Source organism: Sorex araneus, chromosome 3, assembly GCF_027595985.1.
Source record: "Sorex araneus isolate mSorAra2 chromosome 3, mSorAra2.pri, whole genome shotgun sequence".
Lineage (NCBI taxonomy): Eukaryota > Metazoa > Chordata > Mammalia > Eulipotyphla > Soricidae > Sorex > Sorex araneus.
In genome coordinates, this window is record NC_073304.1 from 70904219 (window position 1) to 70915796 (window position 11578).

Sequence of the window (11578 nt, forward strand, 5' to 3'; positions counted from 1 at the left end):
AACACACCCAAGCCAGAAAAAAAATTACTTTTCAAGATGGAGGTAAAATTTTACACTCAACAAAATTTTCATATTCCATTAAGGATATACTTTCTTTGTAATAATACACTATTTATTTTTGCTAACTTTATGGTTGTATAACAGGATTTTATTGTTTAATTCTCATCACTTGTATCACTTGTTATCTCATTGATCTTCGATTTGCTCGAGCGGGTGCCAGTAATGTTGCCACTTGTCCCTGTCGCATGCTAGTGCAGCCCAATGATATCTGCTTGCTCCAGCTACAGGAAGAGCCTCAAATCGTTCATTCCGGGATTTGATGAAAAAAATCTGACCATCTAGTTGGTGGGCGGCCACGAGGTCTTCTGACATCCCATGGAATCCAGTCGGTAACAGCTCTAGTCCAGCAGTCGTCTCTGAATCGCATTACATGACCGGCCCATCTGATTTTTGATGCCTTGGCAAAGGAGACAGCATCCTTAGCATCCTTGATTTTTGACCATCGATGGAGGTCAAAACTCCGGATTCCTTCTCTCACTTGAGTGAGACATAATATTCCCAACATAGCTCTTTCGATTCCTCTTTGGGATACCCTAATAGTATTCTCATCCCGTTTGCATGGGGCCTAGGTCTCTGAGGCATATTTTAGTGCAGGAAGAATGGTGGAATCAAAAAGATGTGCCCGGAGTTGGAGGTTCTTCGTTCTCTTAACCACCTCTTCGATGCTCTTGAATGCATTCCATGCTGCTCTCTTCCTCCTGTGCAGTTCTGGCACCAAGTGGTTCCTCATGTTGATTTCTCGACCCAGGTATACATAGCTGCTGCATTTGGAGATGTTTGTTCCATTGAGAGCAAATGGAGCTTCAGGGACCAGTTCGTTTTTCATGAACATCGTCTTGTTGAGATTCATCTGCAATCTGACCTTTCCACACTCGTGGTCGAAGTCGGCCAGCATTTGTGCCTCTTGGCTAATGTTTGGTGTTATGAGAACAATGTCATCAGTGAAGCGGAGGTTGTATAATTGCCGACCGTCTATCTTCACTCCCATTCCTTCTCATTCCAGTCGTCACATGATGTTCCGAGGGTGGCACTGAAGAGTTTCGGTGAAATGGTATCACCCTGTCGCACCCCTCTCTTTACATCAATGATCAATTCACTGTAGAATGGTGAGATCCTGGTGGTGAATTCAAAATACAGCTCGCAGAGGATTTTGATATACTGAGTTTGAACACCCAGTTTGTCCAGGGCTTCAATGACCACTTCAGTCTCAACAGAATCGAAGGCCTTCTTTAAGTCGATGAACGTTAGACAAAGCGGCATCTTGAACTCTCTCGAAACTTCAATGAGTTTGGTCACTGTGTGGATATGGTCTATCGTGCTGAATCCCCTTCGGAACCCAGCTTGCTCACATGGTTGTCCTTTGTCTTGTGTTCTGCCTATTATATTCAGGATGACATGAGTGAACAACTTGTAGACGACAGAGAGCAGGCAGATTGGGAGATAGTTGCCGATGTAGTGGATGTCTCCCTTCTTGTACAACAGAACGGTCCTACTGGTTTTCCATTGAAACGGAACCTTGCATTCAGACAGGTAGCATGTGAAGAGTCAGGCCAGTGTATTGATGAGTACTGGAGGCAGATTCTTCAGGTGTTCAGGTCTGACCTTGTCCGGACCAGGTGCTGTACGCGTCTTTATCAACAAAATGGTGTGTCGGATTTCAGAAGGGAGAATGTTGGGAACGACATATATCCATCCTGTGGAATTTGGTATGTGGGCAGGTGGACATGGCTGTCAAAAATATCTGAGTTGAAGTTGTGAATAATCCTCTCCATTGCCTTTCTGGAAGATGTGATAGTTCCATCGGGACGTTGGAGGGCAGTCATCATGGTCTTGAAGTTGGTGAAGGATAGGCGAGTGTTTCGAATACTTTTCCCGGCTTCTGCTGCACTGGCCAACACTGCTGCTCTTCTCTCTTTGAGGTCTTCCTTTATTGCATCTCTGCACAGCTTTGTGAGCTGCGACGTTAGCTTGTGGTTGCCTGAGGCTCGCGCCAAACCACGTTGACAAATGAGCTCGAGAGTTTCTGAAGACAGGCATCTGTTTGTGCCTTTCTTACTCTCGGCATTCTTCACAGAGTCATGGAGGTGCTGAACCAGTCGATCATATTCCTCAACGATGTTGTCAAGGATGGCATCTTCCCACGTTGCTGCAATAGTGCCAAAGAGCTCCCAGTTGGTGGTCTTTCTGGGAGTTGCCTTCTTAGACTTAAATTTTGCAGACTTTTCTCCCCGCTCTGTGAAGTAGAATTTTGCATGAAGGAGATGGTGTTTCGATCCCGTTTGGAATTTTGGGACAACAGCGACATCAGTCAGGCAAAACCTTCAATTGAATATGATGTGGTCAATTTCATTGTGGAACTGTCAACCAGGAGACTTCCATGTCCAGCGTTTAGATTCGGCTTTCTGGAACTGTGAGAAGAATTAGAATTAATAAATTTTAATTCTCATATTTTTGATTAATAAAATTAAAAATTGTTTAAGTTTTCATTAATGAATAATTTTCCTGCTATTCTTTTTTATACTTTTATTCTTTCCTCCCCAATTGAGTTACTTGTTTTTAGATGCAAGGATATAAATATCTTCCAATTTATAGTTAGAAATTTTACTACATTCATTTTGTCATATAAATGTTTTTGTAATTTAAAAATAATATTTTCTATGCTTTCATCTATGAACTTGCTCTTTATCCATTATTCATAATCTCTTAATAAATTCTTATAAAGGAATATTTAAATCCTATTGCATAATTTGAAACACTCTCTTCTTTTTATAATGATGGGACCTAAATTAACACCAAGAATAAAAAAACTAAAAAACAATTGCTTGGTACAAAGTCAATTTGAAAAGGCTACATACTAAATAATTCCAATCATTTGACATTCTAAAAAATGCAACACTATGAAGACAGTAAAAATATAAGTGATTGCCAAGAACTCTTAAGTAGGGAAGGAAGGAAAGTTGAGTAGAGGAGCAGAAGACTTGGGGACAAAGAAATTATTCTGTATGTTACTATAGTGGTGATATATGGCATTACACATCTGCCAAAACCCATATACTATACAAAGAACTTCTAGTGTAAAGCATGAACTTTATTTACTAATAATGTATCACTATTGACTCACCAATTGCAGCAAGCACACTATACTAATGCAAGATGTTAATAACAGAAAAATGAAGAGAGGGGAAAAGTGTATATATGGGACCATTATGTGTTCTGACATTCTGCTCATTTTTTCTCCTGCAAACCTAAAACATTTCCAAAAGGTATTCTATTAATTTTAAAGAATGCATTCCCAGAAAATGAATACTTTTTTTCACATATGAAAATGACTAGAAAGCTTAAAGGACTATTAGAGATTTACAATTTAGAGGTAAACCTTTCGGGTAGGGTTTCCAAGCCAGCACTAGTTTATGCATGTTGACCTGGCATAGTTATATACTGCATCCTCTAGCACTCTCAAACAGAGACACATTTAGATAATAGATATGACTGTTCTACTGGTGGTTCCTGCAAGCTTGGCTATTAGATATGAGAGACAGATTTTTGGTTTTTACTAAAACAGGTTGAAGGGTGGCTTACAGACATTTCCCCAGGTTTCCTTATTTTCAGTAAAAAAAAAAAAGCTGCTTAATTTCCAGCATGATGATTATCTCTGGCTCTAAGCTCAAAAATGACAGTTATAATTAATAACTGGAGGATGCAAAATCATAGCTATGTGAGGAGATGGTGTGGTGCCAACAGAGGTATGTGTTAGAAAGCAAAGGATTCTACTGCGTCAAAAGTAACTGAAATATTTCCTCTTGCTACAAAGCATGAAGGTAAGTGTGTCATTCTGGATTGCCCCATGGCTCCTATATAGCATACTAGTTGGGCTCTAGTATCAACTTTGCTATGTGTTCTGAGAGAAGCCCTGTAGTCTCAGATTTTTTTCACTTGAAACATGAGGCTTGAGTCAGAAAATCTTTTTCTTTTTGGTCTAAAACTGGATGATCATGGGGCTGGGGTGATATCACAAGAGGGTAGGGCGTTTGCCTTGCACGCGGCCGACCCAGGTTCGATTCCCAGCATCCCATATGGTCCCCCGAGCACCGCCAGGGGTAATTCCTGAGTGCAGAGCCAGGAGTAATCTCTGTGCATCACCAGGTGTGACCACACCCCCCCAATAAATAAATAAAACTGTATGATCAGGCTGGAAGGGCTTCCCTTGTATGTAATCAACTCAGGTGTGATTTCCAGCCCCCGCTAAGCACTGCCTGGAGTAACCCCTGAGCACAGAACTAAGGTAATTTCTGAGCACTTTCAGGAACAACCAATCAATCAATCAGTATGATTCTGCATTCTGTACTTAAAAATAAAACTGCTATTGGGTGCTGAAAAAGGTGGGAGAAACTGGTAGGAAAATACAAGAGATGAAGAGTGGCAGGCTTTATGGGGACTTGAGAGTGGCATTTCCAACTGAGAAAGTAGACCTTATCAACTAAATATTCCTATTGAGAAATATTATAAAATCAGAAAAAAATATCATAAGCCAGGGCTTAAAGTTATTAGATTAGAGATGGCTAGTACTTGGGAGATCAGAATTATTGCAAGCAGAGAACCAACATCTCTTTCAGGCGCTGCTTTCTTTCTCTTTCTTGAAATTTATCTGATTCTCCATGGTAGGTATTTGTTAGTTGGGAATCTGAGAAGAGATCTTGCTAAGAGACAAATGAGCCAGGCAGGCTTGAGCAATCATATGGTGCTGCTGAGACAAAACCTAGACTTTAGGATTTGATCCAAGCAGCCAGGACTCTGGAGGTAGAAGTTTCTGGAGTTAAAAAAAAGGAGATGAGTTTGACCTTCATTGTTTTTCATTCTAGGAGGAACATAGTAAATTCTTAATGTGTTCGGGGTCAGAATTTAAGAAGTGAAGCACAAATGTGCTCTAAAACAAGGAAGAGTTCTTGGTAGGCTCACAGTTTCAAGAAATAAAAGCAATAGAATTCAGTGTATGTCAAAGAGGAGAAGCCCAGAAAATAGTTTCAGGCTCTCAGTCAAGATCCCTGGAGAGCTATTCTCGAAGGCTGTGGGGCAGATGGAGCAAGAAAAAGGTTTACTAGTACCAAAATTCAGTCTGTGCCCTGGATTGAATTAAAACAGACTTCCTTTTTTTTAAAAAAAAAATAACAAACAAAACAAAACCTAGCTGGGTAGGGAAAATAAGAATCAATGACGAAAATGTACACATTTTAATACTCAGTATAATATATTCAATTTCATGCACACTATACAAAAGGGCCAAGGATTAAAATATAATAACAGATAGTGGTATATAGTATGTAAACTACTGTCACTCAATACTCTTGAGTTTGACCAATAATGCATAAATAGGATCAAGGAAATAATGGTGAGATCTGCAAAGATAATTTATGTATGTCCCTGTAAGTAACAGTTGTATCAATTTGGACACTCTGTGTTACAAATAGCAGAAAATCTATTTATAACAGACTGAAACCATAAAAAAGAATTTATTGTCTCATTAACCAAGAAGTTCGGAGACAGGCTGGACTTTGAGGTAGATTTTTTTTTTTACTGGGATAAAAAATGTCAACCAAGATAGCCCTGCTGTTTAGAATGTCAGTCCTATACTTCCCATCATAGCAGTAGAATGGCTGTAGTAATACCAGACTTCACATGTGCACAGTTCTTTAGATAAAAAGGAGATGGCTATTGTCTAGTTGCTTTGACAGAATTGTGAGAAGCACTTTGGAGCTGAAATCTCCCAGAAACATTCTCTTTTTTCAAAACTAATTGGCACAAATTGGTTTCATTGTCAATTACTAGATCTATTCCTGTGACCAATAACTCTGACAAATAAAATGGGTATGCTCTAATTGGTTTAAAATAATCACAGACCAATTCTGAACAGAACACTATCCATTCAAAAGGAAAGGAAGAGGTGATGGGAAATCAGTCAATATCTGGTGTGGAAGTTTTGAATGAAATATACACATGGTAAAAGAACATGCATTGTAAAATTCTATAAAGGTGGGACTACAATAATTATTGCAAGTAGACAGACCATTTTATAAGAATGTATACTCCAGGAAATAGAAGAAATGAAATGTAAAAAGCAGTGAATATTGGGATTGTCAAAATTTAAGATGAATATTAAATTCATGAGGGAGATTTAAAAGTCTAGCAATTAAGAAGACACTACAAATTAAAAATGGACATCTATAATGTATTTAATGTATCTATAACTAAAATCAGAGTCAACATGACATAGTTTATATTATATAAATTTGAAATAAATATATAGGATATCAATAAAATGTTTTCACTTGGGACGCCCCAGAGGGGGGTGGGTGAGAATCCTCCCCGCCCCAGGGACTCAACCCTGGCAGCCGACCTCCACTACCCAACCACCACCACACTCTAGGCCACCTTCCAGACACTCTGGCAGAGCTTCATACATGAATGAAGTCCCACGAAACCCAGATAATGAGGAACTTTGTGACCTTGGACTCTGGACTCAACGAAGGAAGCAGAGATCCTCTGCCTGCTATCTCCCAATCTCCAGTGACCCAGGGATCACACCCATAGGCCACACCCTGCCACACCCTGCCTCCTCATTGGCCACCCTCCAGATCTCAATGACTGCTCCTCCCAGACGGGAGTGTAAAATGAGGCCCCCATAGCCATGCCACTGGACTCCATGCCAGGCTGTTTTCACTCCAAGCACCCCAGAGGCCAGCGGGTGAGAACCCTCTCTGCCCCAAAGGACTCAGCACCGGGGCTGGAGCGATAGCACAGCAGGTAGGGCGTTTGCCTTGCACACAGGCGACCCGGGTTCGATTCCCAGCATCCCATATGGTCCCCTGAGCACTTCCAGGGGCGATTCCTGAGTGCAGAGCCAGGAGTAACCCTTGTGCACCGCCAGGTGTGACCCAAAAAGCAAACAAAACAAAACAAAACAAAAAAAACAAAGGACTCAGCGCCCCCCGGGCAGCCGACCTCCACTACCCAACCACTGCCACGCTACAGGCCTAGTTCGGAACACATTATAAGATGCTTCCTACCCATTTTCCATAATTACCACACCATATTTGATGGAGGGCTGGAGCAATAGCACAGCAGTTGGGCGTTTGCCTTTCACGCGGCCGACCCGAGTTCAATTCCTCCGTCCCTCTCAGAGAGCCCGGCAAGCTACTGAGAGTATCGAGCCTGTGCGGCAGAGCCTGGCAAGCTACTCGTGTGTATTGGATATGCCAAAAACAGTAACAATAAGTCTCTCAATGAGAGACGTTACTGGTGCCCGCTCGAACAAATCGATGAGCAACGGGATGACAGTGACAGTGACATTTGATGTAGTTCAGACAGTAAGCAACAAATGATAGAGAGTAATATATATACATATATACATACATAACTCTCAGAGAGCCCGGCAAGCTACCGAGAGTATCCTGCCCACATGGGCAGAGCTTGGCAAGCTACCCATGGCATATTTGATATGCCAAAACAGTAACAATAACAGGTTTCATTCACCTGATCCTGAAAGAGCCTCCAATCATTGGGAAAGACGAGTAAGGGGAGTCTGCTAAAATCTCAGGGCTGAGAGGAATAAAGATGTTTACTGGTGCCCGCTCAAGTAAATTGATGAACAATGGGATGACAGTGATACAGTGATATAGTGATCAATAAAATCAGTATGTGGAGGGACTCTTACAAAATCAACACAGAATAGAATGGAAAGAATAAAGAAATAATAATACCAACTTTGGTTATTATTTATATATAAAAATATATCGCTCCAGCCCATATATATAATATCTATATAAATATATATATATATATATAAAATATGGGGAAAGAGTGAGGTCAGAAATAAAACAGTAAACACATCAACAATTGGTGTTCCCTGAAGTGGAGAATAACATAATTAAAATAACTATATGCATGCATATAATAGAAAATTACAACACATTCTGGGGGCACTATATTTCATAAACACCCCCTTCACTATCAAAAATCTCAATAAAATAAAATTTTGCTTTCAATTCAGAGAATGGAAATCTCCCTCAAGAATGAAAAATAATAAATTTAGACTGGAGCAATAGTACAACAGGGTTAGCTTTGCACACAGCAACCTGAGTTCAATTCCCCGGCACCCCATTTGGTTCTTCAGGCACCGCCAGGCTTGATCCCTGAGTACAGAGCCAGGAGTGAGCCCTGAACAATGCCAGAGAGTTCCCAAACAAACAAACAAACCAATCTGATCCATGGATTCAATATTATTCTACAAGAAAATTTCACATTGATATAAATGTATACTGTACTTATGTGAAGAAGTATACATGCAGTTATATATGAAATTTGACAAGGTAACTTATTTTTATACCGAAAAATGAAGGGTGATTAATAGCAAAATATTACTGAAGAACAACATGAAGAAATTTGCTATATCAGAGATATAACTATGTAGGATAATTATAATTATAACTATGTGATATTGACCCAGGATGAACAAATATATATTTAAGATACTATCTTAATATCTATTTTAGATAATCCAAAGCATACCAACCTATAGAATGAAAACTGATTTTTGACAGGGTCTGGGTTGCAATTAAATAACAAAGAAAAGAATTGTTGATGCATAGTGCTGAAATATGTTTAGACCTAAAAGAAATATAGATATTTGACTCCAGCTTTATACTCAAGAAAAATTAAATCTCAGGTCAGTTTAAAATCTGCATATGCAAATTTTATTACAAAATTATTACATTTTAAAATAGAGAATATTTGTAATATTATGGTTAAAAAATCTAGCTCTAGCAAAGACATAAAATGTTGTATTTTAAATAGAAAAATGAATATATTTGGTTCAAGTAAAACCAATAATTTCTTATACTAAAAGATTTCTTAATAAAAGTGTTGGCAAAAAGTAAAGCAATTAGAACTCTTGGATCTTGCTGATGGGAATAGAAATAAGTATGACCATGTTGGAAAATAGATTATATTATTCTGTAAATAATCTGTTAGTCTACATGTTTATGCCTTAGAGAAAATAAAGTGAATGAAGACTGGGACTGGAGCAAAAAGGTTAATTATAGAATATGAGTTTTCAAAAATAGGAACAAACAGATGAAGATAACTTTAATGCCACTAAGAAATTGAATGACACATACTGAAATAATATAGATACGTAATATTGAAGGGAACAAGGAAAGTCATAGCAGGACATATAGAGTATGATTCTATTTATATTAGAAAAACAGTCAGAGATTAGTATTAAATCATGAAACTAAAATTAGAGACAGAATCAATGAATAAATGTGACTTACTCAAAACTAAACTGTATTATAGATAAAGTCACCTAATATAATTAAGAAAAAAAAGTAGAGCATGGATATTTGTAGTTGCTGCACTGAAAATGACTGGAGTTGTTTGAAATAGCGCACTTATTACCTCATTGTTCTATAAATCAGGAGTATAAGTAGGCTGACTACTGACCATCATTTGGTTTCTTTCCAGTGACTCTGGATTATCTCCATTCCTACTCATGTTGCTCCTCCATCTTCAGACAAGTAACAGTGATGTGACAATCACATCCTTGTCATGCTTCCAATTTTTCTCCCTTTCTTCTGCCATATGCTTTCTTTCACATTTTGAGTTGTTTACCACAGAAACGTTTGCCTACTATTACAAAAGAGGGAGGAGGACTGTTGATAACCCAAAGCAAAATAAATTGCAAGCATAAATCAATACAAGTATGAAAATGTTCTGAAATATGTCAAAAAATACCGTCCGATTAAGAAACCTGAGAGATAGTACAGGGGTAAGGCATTTTCCTTGCATATGACTAATCCAGGTTTGATTCTCAGTACCCCATATGGTCCCCCAAGTGTTGTGAGGTGTCACTCATGAGGATAAAAAAATCACTGTCACTGTCACTGTCACCCACTGATCAACAATTTGCTCGAGCAGGCCCAGTAATATTTCCATTCATCCTAGCCCTGAGATTTTAGCAGTCTCTCTTTACTCATCCTTCCCAACAGTGCCACATTAGAGGCTCTTTCAGGGTCAGGGTCATGAGACTCATCATTGTTACTGCATTTGGCATATGAATATGCCACAGGGAGCTTGCCAGGCTCTCCTGTGTGGGAAGGAAACTCTTGGTAGCTTGCCAGGTTCTCCAAGAGGGAGAACTAGGCTAATTTTCTGGTAAGGAATGTAAATTTTTTTTTTCTGTTTCTTGCCTTCAATCAGGTGACCAGGACATCTGAGGGTCACCAGGTCCAGGATAAATGGAGAGTGAGGGACCGAACAGATGGCATGTATAGCAGAAATCTTTGTGTTTTCATGCAAGGAACAAAATTCACAAAGATTCCATGCAAACAACCTCCAGAACTATGCCTCAGCATCATCTTATCTCACCTGTTCATCCCAAGGATCAGCATTAGACTCCAACGACCTGGAGTAGCTGTGAGCAGAGAGAGAACAAACCTCCAGCCCTGACCTGGGAAGTCCCTGCCTTGGACCCGGAAGTGTCCTGATGCCAGGCACCTTCCCACATCAGGTCACAGCCCCACTTGGGGAAACACTGCCAGGTGCTCCATCCTCTCCTGGGGATGCATAGCTGGCTGGGATTCTGGCTGGCTGTCAGGACAGATGGGCTGAGATCTGTATTTCTCAGACGGGCTCAGTGTACATGGGAGGATATTGCAGTTCTGAGACCTGGGACTCCAATACTGTCACTGTCACAGTCATCCGTTGCTCATTGATTTGCTCGATCGGGTACCAGTAACGTCTCCATTGTGAGACTTGTTGTTACTGTTTTTGGCATATGGAATACACCACGGGTAGCTTGCCAGGCTCTGCTGTGCAGGATAGATACTCTTGGAAGTTTGCTGGGCTCTCCAGAAGGGGTGGGGGACTCAAACCTGGGTCGGCTGCATGCAAGGCAAGCACCCTACCCGCTGTGTTATCACTCCAGCCTGGAACTCCAATGCAATTTATTAAATTTTACATGAAAAAGGGCAGGAAAAATAATGCTACTCAGGGAAAATAAATTAATAACGTCAGTATTTCCCCTCAAAACCACTAGTCTAAGGTTTTTCTAAAAATCTCCAAAAGAAAGTTTATTTCAACATCATCTACATGATGCCAGGATACTGAGAAAAGTGTGTGCCAACTATTATTTATTGATATCTAGCCGCTTATCTGGCCATCTGTTCTTTGTATTTGAAAGTTCTGAAAGCAGAACTATTGCTAGCAGGGTTCTGGTTAGTTATGCCAACTAAGGGGCTCCTCTATAAGATTAGAGAGGGGAAAAAATAGTGATGTCAAGTTCTGCATCTAACATTGGTGGCAGGTCCACAACATGTGTGAGCATCCTGTGAGATGCTGTATGTAGGAGTGCTCTGAGGAGGGTGCCAGAGGCAGTGGTGACCACATGAAATTCATTTTTCCCATCGTAAAATACTTTACTCTTGGAGAATGTAACTGCTTCCTGTAACTGCTGATCTCAGGATTA